The 15,866-nt window shown below is 40.4% G+C and overlaps 1 protein-coding gene across 3 annotated transcripts in view; it reads right to left on the reverse strand.

Moving 5' to 3' along the window:
* The window catches only part of hdac7a (histone deacetylase 7a), a 75,220-nt gene that overhangs the window by 28,749 nt on the left and 30,605 nt on the right, over window positions 1-15,866 (reverse strand). Inside the window, exon 1 of one of the 3 annotated variants that reach the window (XM_033629045.2) lies at window positions 5,840-5,982. The exons of the other annotated variants lie outside the window; for them this stretch is intronic. The gene's annotated coding sequence lies outside the window, so the exon portion shown is untranslated. Of the gene's footprint in view, window positions 1-5,839; window positions 5,983-15,866 lie in introns of those variants that run through there. 3 annotated transcript variants of the gene reach the window in all.

Raw genomic sequence — 15,866 nt, forward strand, 5'->3', positions numbered from 1 at the left:
AAAGCTACTGCGTCAAGTTTATTAAAGGCAGCTTTAGATGAACACCAGTAATACATTTTGGCTTTGTTGCATCTAGAGTTTTCAGAAATTACTCAGTGTGTAACACTTCAGCGGCACTTGAAACTGGGTCCTTCAGCTGAGGAATAATCTCTCTCTGACCACTTAGCCACCCTGCTGCCCAGTGAGTGGATACATGATGTCTTTCAGAATTGTAAAATAACTGATAATAACACAGTTCCCATGCAGCCAACATGACTTTAAGTCTAGAAACTGTGTAGTGGTTTAGTCTCTGGACCTCTGTGACCACATTTAATCCCTCCACAGTCTCTCTCTCCCAGTGCACTCCAAGTAATATGAGGCTGTAATGTTTTTAGTTCTCTTAAAGAATGATATTATGTTACAGGTCATTACATCTGTGAGCAGTGCTTGGGGAAGAATAACACATTTTGACCCTGTGGTTGTGTCAATTTCATTTGAATCGCAGAGTTTTTGTGTGCAAATGCTGAGAAGGCATGTACTAGAATAACATTCAAAGCATGCACACACATGTAGACACATATATTTAAGCAACCGGTCCATGTGAGAGCATGAGGAAGTATGAAAGATTTGTCTTGAGAAAGACTATAAGTGTCGGGAAAGTCAACAATTAACAGCAGCGATTAAAAACACAGATGCAGTGCTCGAGTTTAGAAGGAGCAGGGCTTCACTATTCTGTGCTTCAAATAATATATGTTGCTAATGATTTTTTCATAGCAACTGAAATTAGTTTTTTTGGGGGGGAATTTTCATCAATTGCATTTAAAAGTAGTACCAGTAGGTTATTGGTTTATCGGGGTCAGGATGCTGCAGGAATTGTGGGAAATGCAGTTTTATCTTAAAAAACACCAACCCTTACAACGACCGGTGCCATCACCGATGTAAAGAGAGACTACCAACTAGGGCTGGGTATTGTTTAAAAAATTAAGAAGCCAGTACCAATTCCAGTGCCTTCAAAGTGATATTAATACCAGCAGAGTACTTCATTTGATACCCATAATGTGAATGGAGTGTCGTGTGATATAGCCATACCTTTGAAAAGTCTGGTGGCAACTAAGCACACAGAACTGCAAACTCACTGTCACTGTCAATACGCCCCACATGACTTCACCACCCCACAGTATGGGTTGTAGCTGCAGTTGTGGCTGTGTGAGCTCTGTTGTGAGTCCGCTAGGCCGCACACACACAGTGACAGAGCTAACTGTGAACATCAAGCAGGTAACATTACCAAACAGTTAACAGATTTAACATCAGAGTCAAGCTGTTTCGGTGTTGTGAGTTTGTTAACACTGTTTACCAGCTTGGTGTTATATCAGCTGGGCAGACATTTAACTGTTCACCGGGAGAAGAACAACTCCTGAGATGGCAGCAACAGAAAGTTTGCTGATTCGGCATCAGACTCCCAGCGCAAAAAGGATCAAACGCAGGTATCGTTTGGAGACGTTGGAGACCAAACTACTAGGTACTTGATTACTTCAGTCAATACCTTAATACCTTATCTAGTCCCATTACCCAAGCCTACTACCAAATACACACCCATGAATGAGGCATGAACATAAAAAGATGCGTGGATGTGACAGATACTGCAGGACACGTCATTGACAGCTTTCTATAGTCTTCTTTACTAAAACAAAGTGATGCCCACAACTCAGCCTACAGCTCAACAGAGAGACTGTACAGGAGTCCTTCTTCTTTTGTGTTTCTGACAGTAGCTGCTCAAGGTGTGTAATTTTGGACGGAATCTGAGACCTGTGTTATTGTTGTTACCGGCAGTAACCACAGGTGTTGCCAAATCAACCAGGACCTTAGTCCAGTACAGTCAGCTTATCTTGAAACAATGCACAGTAAAACTAAACATTGTGTGTGTGTGTGTGTGTGTGTGTGTGTGTGTGTGCGTGTGTGTGTCAATGTCTGTGTGTCTGTGTCTGTATGTGTCTGTGTGTGTCTGTGTGAGTATGCGTGGGAGTGTCATTATGAAAATCACCAACGACGCAGTACGATACGGCCTGTCTGGTTATAGAGGCCGTTGGGAATGTGCTGATTTATCTGAAAGATTAGACACATGTTCTCCATACACACAAAACAACATACTTGGTGCACGTTCATGTGTGTGTGTAGATGTGTGTGTGAGACAAAGACAGCCTATCCAACTGCCTTGGTAATCCCTTCCTACGGATTTCTCCCCTCTCTATTCTTTTATTCTGAACATGAGTTCTGCTTAGTCAGGACTCGTTCTACAGGTAAGACAAGGATATACAAAGCTCTCTCCCTCTCTCTTTCTAGTTTCCTATATCCCTCTCTCTCTCTTCATACTGTCTCGTGGAGTGAAAGCTGAGGAGTGAAAAAGCTACGCAGTGCAAGAGAATAGGGGCAATAAAATAAAAAATAGAAAGAGAAAATGGACAGACCAGACCAAATGAAAAAATGAGGACGCTAAAAGACAAGAAAGGCCAGTTGATCAGCAATCTTTAACAACCTGCAGATGAGTGTCAATTTCTACACACTCAAGGAGGAGCTGACAACAAGGATAGTGCCACTAGTGATAGATTCTCAGGCTGTACAAAGTCAGCAACCAACTGAGCAGATGCCACCACTTTGTGTCTTGACACACATCCAAATATAGCTACAACGCCTTCTTCTGTTCTGACTGTACAGTGTGTGCGAGTGTGTCTAAATCACACTACACCTTTTAGAGGCAACAGCTACTTTCAGTAGATAAAGTCGTCATTCCCTCAGGGTATCTGTGAGGCTGCTGAAAATAATACTTTGATGCAAATTAAGGCACTTCATGGGGTTGACTGAGAGACAATAAAAGGGAGGAAACATGGAGTGAGAGACACAAGGAGAAGGGGCTGACAGGACAACCTGACACTGCTGTCAAGCATTCTCCTCTTGACTCCATCTCTATCACGCCCATCATCCCATTCTCCTGAAGCCTAGAGTGGCGCGCAGCTGTGTTATTATAATGTCTGTGTGCATGTGCGTTGAAAAGGTTATTTGCATAAAATAGGCTGCAACAGCAACCTGACGCGTCTCGTCTTTGTGCCCCTGCAATAAAAAACATTTGTTTCCTAGTTCTGTCAGCTCAACAATGTTTGCACTTACTTGGAACACCTTATGAATTGCTGTGTGTATGTGTGTGTGTGTAAGTGTGAGTATTCATTCCAAAGAATTACTGATCCAAGTTTACAGCATGTCTTTGCAGCTCATTGCCAAAAAAAACAGTTCCCATTTCATCTAAAGCAAACAAACGCGGGGTCAAAGCCGCAGGTTCAAGTCTGGCTTTCCTTAAGCAAGTGGAGACGGAAAAAAAATAATAACACGCTGCAGCAGGAATTATGGGGCTGTATATGAAATGCTCAGCTCTCCTTTTGACAAATTTAGCAAATATGTTTGAACAAATAAGTTTCCATTTTCTGCTCCAATATTCATCTGGAATAACAGAACATGGATATTACGTCTTAGAGCAAAAACTGGTTTCCAGTGTAGCACAACACTCATTGTGTCACTTTTGTGATATTCAGTGACTGATGAGATGGATTTTTGCAAACAAACCTAGTAGATTAATACTACTAGGGCTGTAAGTTGAAAACAGTCAAGCCAAAACGAAGCACTGCCCACAGGCTGGAGGAAACATTCTCATTTTACAGCTAAACAGTATACTAAAATATGTTTCTGAAAACATATGAGGCAAAAATAGACAATGCAGTAAAAAATCTTGATTCATACTTGATCAACGCTGACCTGTTTGACAGTTTGACCGCAGCTCATGAGCAGTGACATGATGTTTTTTGTACAGACTATTTATCTCATGTGCTATTGAGTGGATGCAGTTAGAGTTTCAGCAAATATGGCAAAAAGTTGTAAAGGTTACCAACTACTTGAAATTGTGTGACTAAAATCAACTGTAAAATTTAAAGATATTAAAAAAAGAAAGAAGCTGAAGCCAGCAAATGTTTGGTATATAAATAAATCACTCACACATTCAATCGATTATCAATAGATCAATCAAATAAAAGGCCTAAGCTTTCAGCACTAAGTATTACCCTCCTGTCAGAGCAACAGTTCAGAGCCAACAGGCTACGAATAGAAATTTAGGGAATTAACTGGCACCAAAATTGTACAGTTGTATATTGTCAAAGCTCTTGCAATTCCTCACTTCCTGATTTAGAAAAGCCAAAACTCAACTTTATGCTGAAAGTGCATTTTTAACCTTCCTCTAGACAGTTGCCTCAAATACGGCCTCCATTTATCATAACAGAAGGTTTTCAGGGATTTATCAAGAAAACAGACAACAGATAAATTACTGCAGGGAGTCCAACTGAAACAGGACAACAGACTCTCCAGGACATTTTTTAGGGGAACACCACCTAAATTAAGAATACAATATGTTATTTCCATGGCCAGGAAGGTTCAATCTGTATGTGTGATCACAAGCTACTCTCTATAAAAGCTAGAAACAAAAGAAGTAAGTATCAAAACTGTGATGTTAAGTTTAATGTCTGGAGCTGGTCCCTAGATAATGAATGGGAGACTGATTTTATGGACAGAACGTCTTTTTCTTTTTCATATCCAAATGAGCGTTATTCTATTGCAGTGTTTTCAGTTCTGAAAATGTACCCATACACTCAGAACATTCCCCTGGGTGCTCTCAGTGTCATCTACAACATATTTTAGCATTCATTGTCTATGAAGCAGCTCCAGACTTAAAACATGGTGTCATCACAAGTTTGAGTTAAAGCACTCTCGTTTTTGGATTTGGGAGAGAGCTGTTTGCTAATATTTGGTACTGTCTTAGACCATATGAATAAAGTATGAAATCTAAAAATGGACCCTTTAAATAACTCCTAAAAACATGACTTTTCAAAGTTGTTAAAAAATGAAACTGTCAGTTCTTAAAACACTTAGATAGATACACCATATTGACATTTAACATGTATAGCTTTCCCATAGGAACAAACCAGTGGGACACTAAAGGAACCCAAAATAGCACGATCCCAAAACAGACACAGCTACTGTGCAATAACACACAGGCCAATGTCAGTGGCCTCCTGCAACCGATCCCACAGTGGATGTTCTCATTCACGTTAAAGGTGCATTTCAACTGATCGTCTGTACGGAAGTCACAACGTGCACTAGAGAAAGCGTAGTGGCATTAGAGATGCATGCATGGATTTGTACTACAGGTGTGTTCGTGCATGTGTAAGAGTGTTTGTGCACAGCCGACAGAGAGGACAGAGTGTACGTGCCTGTGAGTGTGTGTGTGTGTGACAGTAACGGAGGAAGGTTGATGTATAATGCAGCGTGGGTCCAGTTTCCTAAGTCCTCAGTGAGTTTCCATAAACATCCAAGGCTGCTGTCTGTTAGGTCAGCAAGCTCTCACACAGACACACACACACACACACACAGACACAGACACACATACAGACACACACACACACACACACACACACAGGGTACATCTCGTGCACCGTGTTGCTGCTGCTGTTAAAACAAGTGTACTAGTGACAGCAGTGCAAGAAGAGTCTTGCAGGATGAACGAGACAGACACAGAGGGAATTAATTAACACAAGAAAAAAAACCTCCTCTATCTCTCTTTCTTTCGCCTTCAGCTCTACGCTGGACTCGATCATCACACTTTGTCACACACCACAGCAGATTTCCAGTGCGCAGTAAGATCAAAAGAGTTTGACACAACAGGTTTCACCTTCCATTTACAAGATATAAATGTCCACAAAGACAACAAGCCTGCACACGTGCACGCAAAACACACAAGGTAAAGGATAAAGTCAAAGGCACATACCCGTGTTTGTCTTGTAAATATCCGGCTATGTGAAAACCCCAGTAGCACTTCTGCCTCAGCCAGCTCACAGCAGGATCTATAATTAGACAGAGAGCTCCACTCCCCTCCAGTCATCTTTTACTGTCGGCCACATCCTCTTTTCTTTAACTCCTTCTCTTTCTTCTCCCTCCCTCCTTCTCTCTATCTCTGTCTCTATTTGTTGACACTGACCGACACCAAACTGTTGATTTCATCATTTCATTCACACAGTAGAGGCACCTTGTCTGGAGGTGTATCTGCAGACCTCTGACAGAAAAGGCTTTTTAAAGAATTTTAACTTTTGACATGAAACTTAAAATGTGCAAATAAAGAAAAAGGTTAGCAAGATATGAATGCTGTGATGAAATTTAAGACCTCTATTAACACTGCAGGAGGGATTTTAAGACTTCTCAAGCCTTTACACTTTTTTAAGCACCCTGTTGCAAAACAAGAGCATTTCAGCTTCTCCTACACTACAGATTTTTTTAATTGTGACACTTTGGCCAGTGGTGGCCATCAGTGCTTGCCAGTGAAGGATCTTTACAATCCATCCCATAAACAACAGGGATTGTAACCATGGTAATGGGGGTGGTCGGGGCCGGCAGGAAGTTGAGTCTATAAAAACACAACAATGAGAGAACCAGGGTGGCTTCCTGTTTAAGAGCTGAGTTTAGACTCCCATTTCCTCCCCTCTCCTCCCCCTGCTGATGTTGTGACGCTGCTGCCGCAGTGCCCTCGAGCCCTACGGCAGTAAACTTCCCCACCGGACTGCATACTCAGACGGTAAAACCAAAACAACCATGGCTTCTTTGACTCTCACTCACACACTCCTAAATCTGTGTTCCCGTTCCTCTCGATGTATGGCTTTAGTGAAAAAGCTCAGGGCTTTGCCATCCATTAAAGACTCAGATTAATGACTAACAGTGGCCCTGAAGGCAACACACTAATGTACTGAACACACAATCACTCACAAAACACACCCGTATGGGAACATGGAAAACTACTAAGTAAACTATTGACAATCCAGTTAAACTGTGTTTCACTTATTTCTAATGTTTGTGGGGCTAAAAGGGATTGAATGTTTTCTTGTATAACTAAAATAAGTTAGGTCCAAGATCCTCCAAACTATAGTTGGAGGAAACCAGGCCATCATGTTTGTGAGTAAAACAACTTGTTACATGAGAACATTGTCATTGTCAGGCTGTTCACATTCATTGTTCCTACGTATACCTACAAAAAGTAGCTGCAATTCACATTTAACCTAAGTAATCGTGAGCCAGGAGACTGTGACCATGTGACCTATGCACTGCGGGCTGCCTGCTTTCATACGATGGAAGCAAAGGAGGAAGTCAGCTTACGTAGTATAAAGAGCAACAAAGTCCATGTAAGACATGGGTTAGTGGACAGGTCAAACAAGCACAGGACTTTGACCCAGGAGACCGGGGTTTGTGACATGTGTGAAACTAAAATTCAGCATTAAGTTATTTTAAGTTACATACGTGCCACATCACATCGTCACACCATAACGTCATTACATCCTATTTTCGTGTTACGTTAAGTACATAACGTGATGATGCCCAATCATGATTCTTTTTCTAAACCTAAACTTAACCTAACCTGTAGGGGTGCTATTTCGAAAGAACCTATCATGTTAATCGTTGGATGGGGATGCGCTGCTGTTAGCATAACAATAATTTTTTTTTTTTTTTTTTTTTTTTTTTTTTTTTACACACACACTATTAAAGAAATGAACATTTTTGGGAAACACTGTTTTTTCCCCTTTTTTAATTTTGCTTTGTTACCTTTTGGCCAAGCCAGGCTAGCTGCTTCCCCTGTCTCCAGTCTTTTTGCTAAGCCAAGCTAAGCTAAGCATCTCCTGGCTTCATATGAAACAGCCAGACACAGGGTGGGATCAATCTTCTCATCTGACTCTTGGCATGGAGAATAAATGTATTTCTCAATGTGTTGACCTATTCCTTTAAATGTGCCATTACATAACAATGTGAAGGGTGTTGTTTTTTTTTCAAATAAAAGTGCAGACACAGGATGTCTATAGTCGGTTACAATCTCTGCCAATCACACTGTTTCCCAGCATGGGTAATTTTGGCTGACTGTTGCATTGCTTTTGCAATGCTACAGTATGCTTACTTCAGTTTTGGGGAAGTGTAGTGGTGTGGTGTTTCTGCACAGATCACTTGTCAATCAAAGTGGTTGCACCAATGAGACATCTTTGTCCCAGGATTTTCAGTTTGACAACATTTGAGTTTCTGTAGGTGGTGCTATGTGTTTTATATGTCTTTTTGAACCATGTTGGGTGTTGCGGGTCATTTATGACATCCAATCTTTTCACTATTATTTTAAAACAATAGATAGAGAAACGGCAGGGGAAAACAGTCTTTTTACCCAGCCTGTAAATGTTGGGAAAGTGTGACTTTTAAACTCATACCAGAAACAGTTATTTATTTATATTGATGATTTATTATAGATATGATTAATTACACTCACTATAATACAGTATCACTATCCTACAGCCATTAACGCCATGATGTAATAGACTGCTAAATCACTCGTGCCATTAGCCTATGTTTTGATGATGTGCTATATTGTTAAAATGTAGGGATCTGCAACCTCCAGAACTACAGGTCCTTAGAGGCTCAGAATGTTTTCTTTTTTTTACAAGTGGCTAAACAATCTAACACTGTTTGGATAAAGCGTTCCTTTTTGTTTAACCAGAAACATCCCCAAAATCACTATCGCCAAACCCATCAGACTCCATTTAAATAAACAGTAATTTTAGTGTGTGTAGAGCCAGCATATTTTCACATCTAACTGGGTGAATTAAGGATTTATTTCAACCAAACCAGAGTTGGTGATTGCTGGAACAGTGAAAGGACTAACCAAGATGGCTTCTGTGAGTTTTATTTTATTTCTGTGGACTATAGTGTGTTTTACAATGATTAAATTACTGTTTATTCAAATGGAGTCTGGTGGGTTTGATGAAAGTGATTTTGGGGCTGTTTCTGGTTAAACAAAAAGGATCTTACTCTTTAACAAAATGGTCTTTCTCTGTAGGGATCCTTTCAATAATCTTGCAGAAAATTAAAATAATCTGAGCATGTTAATGGCAAAAATTAGCACTTATAGGCGACGTATTTTCATGGTGCAAATATTGTCTGGAGTGCTTACATTGTAGCCTGACCCTGCCGACTGCAGCGCTCTCGCTCTTGGACCAATTTCCAAAAATTTTCCCATTAGTCACTTCAGACACAAAACATGGGAAAAATAGGGTCTAGATTGAAAAACACCCTATAACTCTGGATTTTTAAATTTATTTGATGTGTGGAAAACCACAAAGCGACTCTTCAGCATGGTAGCGATTGCGGTGGTTTTTCCCCTTGATGTATAAGGATGTGACATCTTATGGGTGTTCCCATTAATACTGACCGTATCTATGACCTGTTCTTTTGGAAATGTAAAACTCATCACTTCCTGTGAACCAAAGCATCTTCCCAGAAAAGACCAAAAAGACACCTATAGCTTAGAGCAACAATTTTGCATTAATTTTGCATTTAATTTATTGTTGATTTACTGTTGTTTACAACAACCACTGTTTAGTGTAGGGCTAAATGCATGCATCAGTATGGAGGTGATTAAGAGCCCACTGTGATAGGGTAAAAGGTGCAGGAGGTGAGGGTGTATTCACTTAAAAAATCTACAGAGTTGCTAAATCGGCCTTGCACAACACAGGATCTCTATGAATAGTCTGGTACTGACAGTTAGGATCACATGGTCTTTACTCTGGAAGCTCTCTCTCCCATCAGACCTCAGTGCTTTGCACACAAATACTGAGTAAATGTATTATTTCAGTTCAGGTTTCAGATTCTATACATTGTAATAAAGACCCCTTCATTTCATTAAGTCTCTAATGCCTCTTGTTTCTTTCAGATTAATTAAATGTTTTTCAGTCTGCTTTATTATGTGAACACTCTCTCTTTCTTGCCACCTCTTGCTCTCACTAACACTCATTCATTCCTTCTCCAACTTATCTTCCTCTCGCTCTCACTCTATCTCCTGTCTGTGTTTCTTTCCCTCCTTCATGCTGAGGAATCCACAGCTGTCACTCCCATTCAAAACCTCTCCTCTTCCCATAGCAGCTGGCCAGACTGCGGTTTGTGTGTATGTATGTGTGTGTGTGTGTGTGTGTGTGTGTGTGTGTGTGTGTAGGCCTGCCTGCCCCCCTACAACTGTCGCCAAACTATTTCTATATTTATGGTGTTGCTCTGCTGGTGCATACTTGAGTGTTCAAGTGTAAATGGTAGTGTGTGTGGCTGTCGACAAGTTTAAGAACTACCCTCTGCTGTGTGTGTGTGTGTCTGTGTGTTACAAGGATAGCAAGATGAGGGCAACACTCTTAAGTGAGAACATTTTGTTGGTGTTCACATCTACAGAGGGTTAAGTGAGGACACTGGGGGCATCTAAATCATCCACGTGTCTCTGGTTGATCTCTGGCTCCAGGCCTTCATGTGAGCCTTTTGTTGAGGGAGGGATGATTTTATGTTCTCATTATGTACAGAAAAAAATCCACCCTTAGATACTCTCACACTCCCCAAACTCATCTATCATGTTCAGTTCTTCAGTACTATATTCATCTAGTGTTCTCCCTACTTTCTTTATACTTTGCTACATTTCACAGAAGGCCATTTGCCAGCGCCCATGCAGTGGTTGCATACGTGTTGCACTAAGTCAAAAGCAGGCTGTGGTTACATAATTTCTGTTCAAACAAATAAAACATACTGATGAATAATTTATTGATTACTAATGCCTCATTTAAATTGCATGGTTCGGCTCGACTCAACTCGACTACCAGACACTTTATTTTGTTTTCCACTGGGGATAGTTGCCTTTCAATGTAGGTGGTGCCGTGACACCATCTTCAGCATGACACCACTTTTCATTGGCAACCAAACTGAGAAATGTCTGCACTTTTTCTAAAATCTGGGTCAAGTAAATCCAAAAACTGTTATCAATGTTGACGGTAGCTTGGTATGCACGATGTTCAATGTCACACTCATGTTTCTCTCTAACCAATCAGTGGTCTACAGAGTTTTAACTCCACCTTTCAGTATCAACTTAGCTTGCTTAGAACCTTGACCAAGGTGTCCCAAGTACTATCTACAACTTTTGCTTATCAGAAACCACAAATAAGCGGGTTAAAGCTGCGCCATACCGTCAAATGCTGCATAAGAGTCTAAAGCCATGCTATCAGCTTTGAGAGGATGTACTTTTGCTTCGAGCTAAATGCTAATGTCAGCATGCTGATGTTTAGCAGGTGTAATGTTTAACCTGTTCTGCAGTGCATTCTGGTCTACTAAGGCTACAGTGAGTGAAGATGCTGGGAGCTTTTCATCATCTACAATAATGTAACTGGTTTGACTGTTAAATTCTGGAGCGACAATCGTCCATTTGTAGAAGCCACAAAAAAAAAGAAGACATTTAGCACGTCGACGTCTTCGGAACAAGGAAATGCAGCAATTTAAAAAAGTAAACCCGGAAATACAAGTACAAGGATGTATTTTCTCTTCACAGGTGAGACAACAAACTTTATGAAGTCTTCATAAAGTCTTAAAGGACCAGTGTGCAGGATTTAAGAGGATCTATTGGAATATGGTATTTTAAATTATGTTTTTATCAGTGTATAATCATCTGAAACTGAGAATTGTTGTGTTTTTGATACCTTAGAAAGAGCCCTTCATTTCTACATGCGGGTTCTCTTCCACAGAGCCAACCATGCACCGCCATGTTTCTACAGTAGCCCAGAATGGACAAACCAAACACTGGCTCCAGAGAGGGCCTTTTGCATTTTTATGTTGAAATGGTGGCTTGAATTTGGTGGCACAAGTGCAGCCACTGTAGATTCTCCTACACATTTGGAAAGGGAGGAGTATTGAGTTGGTTGCAATTTGCAACCTCACCACTAGATGCCACTAAACCCTACATACTAGACCTTTAATAAATTCAAGTAGGGTTTTGGTTTGGGGTCAACATCATCTGGACAAGATTGATGTCTGACACACAAGCATTCACAAGCAACTGTTACTCTTAAAAAAAATTACAGGTTTCCAAATTTGGCTGCTCTTACCTCTTCTCAAAGAGATTTATGAATGTCGTGCGAGCTCGTAAAAGAGGAATCTACGTAAGTTATTACATCCTGCTCTGCTTCAGATAAACAGGTGCTTTAAAATTCCACCAGTCTGCATGCCAACAATACACCCATTTACATAACTCGCACAGGTTACACACACATAAACATTCCATGTGCCTCTGTGCCTCATCTTTCGCTCGACTTGGTGTTGCAATTTGCCTGAAGCTTAACACTCAAGAACAACTCACTCATTATTACACACACAAACACACACACACAAACGAAAGAGTGAATGTGAATGCCTCTGTCTGTCATGAGAGCAGACACCAAGTGTGCTGTCCAGCTTGACAAATGACAGTGAATTTGTCCTCTTGCTGCAGAGTCAATAAAGGCAAAGCTAAGAGTTTTGCCTCAGAACCTAAGTGACATTCTCATCTCTGTTTCCATCTTTAACACCATCTAATCGATACATCGATAAAGCTTGGTCAACTTTAAAGAATAAATCTGATCAATGTTTGATTGACAAGTGATCTACTGGATCTCACCTTGCTTTGCATCTTAACTACAGTGCATTTTACATACTTTTCTGAAAACAAAATTCCTCTCTTGAAACAGGTGCTGCTTTGAATCAGCTGATGATCTATGCAAATATACTTAGTGCTGCCTGTGGGTAAATTCTTTGTTTTCCTGGTGTCTCCCTCCACAGGTAGATCAGAGGTCATGATCAGTTACAAACAGATGAGCTGAGGCTTAAAGGCATTTACTGCTTTGATCATGAACATCTCTCCATCAGGGTCAACAAGGGGGCTGGACTCAGTCCTCCCTCTTTGAAGTGCTTACCCTGTCACCCTGTACTCCATAATACTTTCTAAATAAAATAATTCTGCTGCATGTTAGGTAAAGATCAGCGTAGCAGAAAGAATTACTGCTTTATGGGGATGCACCATTTTAACGGCTGATATTCACTTTGTTGACTGCCATCAGCCCATTGGCAAGTAAGACTGCATTCAGCGATGGCAGTGGCCAATGTTTTTCTGTTGTGTCTCACCAATTTTGCACAGGCTAAAATCTAGGGCTCAAGACTGTAACCATGTTTCGTCATCCTGGAAACAACAGAAAATGTGTTTGGGATGAACAGAGATCTTCCAGGGACAACTTTGTGACAAAAAGACACGGTAAACTCACTGTGGTCGCACCAGGGGATGCATCCTATTGTTTCCTTGATAATACTATATTATGAACAACAAATCCCTGTTGATATCCGCAGAAGGAGAGGTACTTTACGTTAGCTGTTAGCTGTTAGCACCTGGTAGCTGGAACTAACAGCTAACTGAGGTTGCATAGAGATACATTATGATGGGTTCAATGTCAATTCAGTAAAAATTAGTATTGTATGAAGGTAACTTATAATGTTATCATGATAAGTTCAAAAGTAATCATGATAAGTTCAAAAGTAATCTTTGTTTCAGGCGAGCAACTTGAATCAGTCTGTTTAAAGGATAAATTAAAATGAAATCAATATGAAAACAGATGTTAGAGAGAAAATTGTGATATAGTAAATGTATTAAACAGGCCTTTGAAGCAGTTTCTAATAAAGATATTTTTCATTTTTAAAAAGGTTATATTAATATTATTGAATTTGTGCCCATTCAAAAATCGTGTTGTGAGGGATTATTTTTTAATAATGAAGATTTCTTTGTTTCCATAGAACCAAAAGGGCATAGCTACCAACATAAACAACAATGAAAAAAAAAAAACTTCAGTATCGGCCAAATTGTTATTTTAAACATCTGTATCAGTGTCGGCCCAATATTTCACAATCGGTGCATCCCTACTGTTTAAGTATCTAATCATGAATGTTTAACTCATCAGGAATGTGGAGTCTTCTGGAACACCTGACAGGAATAAGTACTGTGGAAATGCCCTCTGGCTGAGCAACGTTTCCTCCAGCTGATGCAATACAGATGCTCGACAGCAGCACTGGTCTTACTGGGCAGCTCTCAGGAAAACCCTTCCTCAACCATCAAATACGCAATACACATAAGGTTAGAAACAGACTTGCTTGAAGTGTATACACTCAGTCAAGCTCTGTGTATTTTCCCATTCTGACAGATCTCGAAACAAATGAGCTGTCACTACACCTGAAAGTGAAGACTTTTTGAGGTTTGATCATACAGATCTTCAAAAATTCAAGATGACAAATTGACTCCAATATCTCTACAAATCTGGCAATGCTCGCTTTTACTCCATCGCACTCCTGCTTCCCTTACATCAAACACATTCTCCGCATTTCCCAACACTGATAAAGCCACTCAACACAGCAGCTCACTCAAAGGGATCTCCCCCTTTTATCTTTTATAACATACACACACATCACACGGTCACGATACACTCACGCAACAGATTCACACTTACTCTGAAACACAATGCCAGATCAGGCAAATAAATGTTAACACCACACAACACTTACGTATTGACTGTTTCATCTATTTTCACAAATACTTTGCAATGCTGACAGGGAAATGATTTCAAATAAAGTGACTGATCCAGCTGGTTATCAGTGGTGAAAACAGTGAGTCATGAAAACAGTGGTGACTTGGTGACTGCTGCACTGATAGCCTGTGGTTGTAGTGGGGAGATTGGGAGCTACAAAAAAAGCTACAATCAGCAGCAAAGGCTTTTGTGCTGATAAACACGAGAGTAGCTTATCTGCTTTATCTGCTGAAGCCTCAGTCTACCCTGCAGACAGGAGACCATTTGATTTAACTCGGCAAAATTACACACAACCTCACATTAAAACTTAGTTCAGAGTGAACACAACTTGCATATGTTTTCTGCTCGATTAAGAAGATGGGTTATAAAACTGACTCTCAGTTCGATAACTTAATGAGCATAGAAAACTCATCAGCACAGAAATACTGTATGAATCTTAAGTATTTAAATTTCTGACATCAAACAGGCACAAAAAATAAACAACACCTTTTTAATTCATTTTAAAACAGCTTTCAAGACTCAAAGCTGGACCGTATGACCTGTTCACATGGAAGCTTTTTATAGTTAACACAACACCTCACGCTGACTGCCAGAGCAACTAACATGGAAAAACTTTGCTTCCTGTTGCAACTGCAAGAGATTAATGAACTGAAATATACGTGTGAAAAAGAGTTTGCTGACAGGACTCTGACATCTGTCACCATCTAACATCTCTTACTTCATCTTCTTATTTTGATACATCTTTCCACCCCCTATCTCTATTTCTATATACGCTGTGAATCTTTTTGCTCCCTTTCAATTTCTTCATCTCATTTTTTTTTATCTATGTTCTCTCCTTGGTAAAAGTTAACGTGTTCCAGGAAGGCAGCTTCATGAATATGCACAGTCACACTCGGCTGTCTGCACGGACAACAAAGGAAGAAGACATTAACATTCCTGCACATGCTCTGCACACTGGTCAGGGATGAACACACACACACACACACACACACACACACACACGGACACACAGGCGAAAAAAGAAGCCATACATGAACACAGTCAGGGCTGAACCTTGATGCACTGATACTGACACACATAGATGAGTGTCTCTTTCACAGACACTTGAAGATGCTCATGGCTACGGAGCAGAAATAACATTATCTGCATTTACTGTAACTCCCTCCTTTCTGGCATCAACCAAAAGTCACTCTCTCGCCTGCACCTAGCTCAGAATGCAGCAGCTTGGCTTCTTACTGGTTTAAACAGACAACATCACATCACCCCAATGCTGCATTCTCCCCACTGGCTCCCTGTTTGATTTAGAATCAATTTGAAGATTTACCTGATCATTTTAGCTCATGTCTGGGTTTTGCTCCAAGCTGCAAAGCAAAA

The sequence above is a fragment of the Epinephelus lanceolatus genome, chromosome 8 (assembly GCF_041903045.1).
Source record: "Epinephelus lanceolatus isolate andai-2023 chromosome 8, ASM4190304v1, whole genome shotgun sequence".
Taxonomy (NCBI): domain Eukaryota; kingdom Metazoa; phylum Chordata; class Actinopteri; order Perciformes; family Serranidae; genus Epinephelus; species Epinephelus lanceolatus.